This window comes from Tupaia chinensis, unplaced genomic scaffold (assembly GCF_000334495.1).
Source record: "Tupaia chinensis unplaced genomic scaffold, TupChi_1.0 Scaffold143789_1, whole genome shotgun sequence".
Taxonomy (NCBI): domain Eukaryota; kingdom Metazoa; phylum Chordata; class Mammalia; order Scandentia; family Tupaiidae; genus Tupaia; species Tupaia belangeri.
In genome coordinates, this window is record NW_006203638.1 from 25,288 (window position 1) to 26,452 (window position 1,165).

Here is a 1,165-nt window from a genome sequence, read left to right on the forward strand (position 1 = left end):
CCTGCACAGCCGTTCTTTCTCACCTCTCGGCCAGAGCCCATCACGTTCCTGCCACTCGGAGTGTCCTTCGTTTCTCTCTCCTGCCATAGAGCTGGGGGTTAAGCCAGCAGCCCCCCGGCCTCCCCGGACGTCACATTAGATGTTGTCATTGGTGTCCTGTACTTCACACTTGGTTTCTGATTCTGTTTCTTTGGCTAAGCAACAAGGCTCCATTGGGTCAGTTAACATAAGGCCTTTTCTATCCTTCCGCACTCCTTACCCTGCCTCCTGCCCCCTGTCCCCAAGAAGCCAGACGTAGCAGGCAGGGTTTCCAGAGAGGGGACAGGTGGCCGGGAACGGGAGTAGCAGAAGTTCTGTGTGGAGAAAGCTGAAAGGACAGCGTCCTCCGTCACGATTGTCAGCTCTCTGCCCGACACAGGTTTGCTACTCAGCGAACATCACAGACAAGGCAACAGACAAGTGGCGAGCTGTGACAGGCACAGGTTCATATCCTACTAGGTTTCATGTTTAAATGATGTTACATCAGGTTTGGACTTTTAACGAATAAGATGGATCAGCCCTTCTGATTTTTTAATTAAGACAGTAATTGGAACTTAAAGTGGCTGAAGGAGTTGGCCTGGAAGTGGTTAAAGGAGCCAATCCCACATGACTTACTGGAATTGTGGGTTTTTTTTTTTTTTTTTTAAAGAGGGATTTTTGCCCTAGGGCATGTGTGCTCACTGGAGAGACAGAGAGACACAGAAAGATAGAGTAAGCAAGAAATCACTTCCTGCGGGGATGGCCATGCCACCATCCCTTCTACTCCATTCTCCTCTTGGGATTTTTGGGCATGCATGCACATGCACCGGGCGTGAGTCTTAAGCTGCCAGATCTGGGACTCGAACCAGTCAACTACGTCGGAGTCTAGTGAAGTAACTATTACGCTATCTGCCAGTCCCATGACCTACTGTAGTTTGAATCTCAGTTCTGGGGGCTTGAAAAATACTGAGTGTGTGCACCTCAAATCCCAACAGGATGGAGAAAACGGATAGTTGCAGAACAAATTTACACTCGCTGCTCAAATTTTAAAATAAAAGACACAAAATAGAACAACATCTTTATAACGTCAGTAGTAGTGTCTATTCAATGTCCTGGTCACAGTTGATGTTCTATACCCATTTTACTT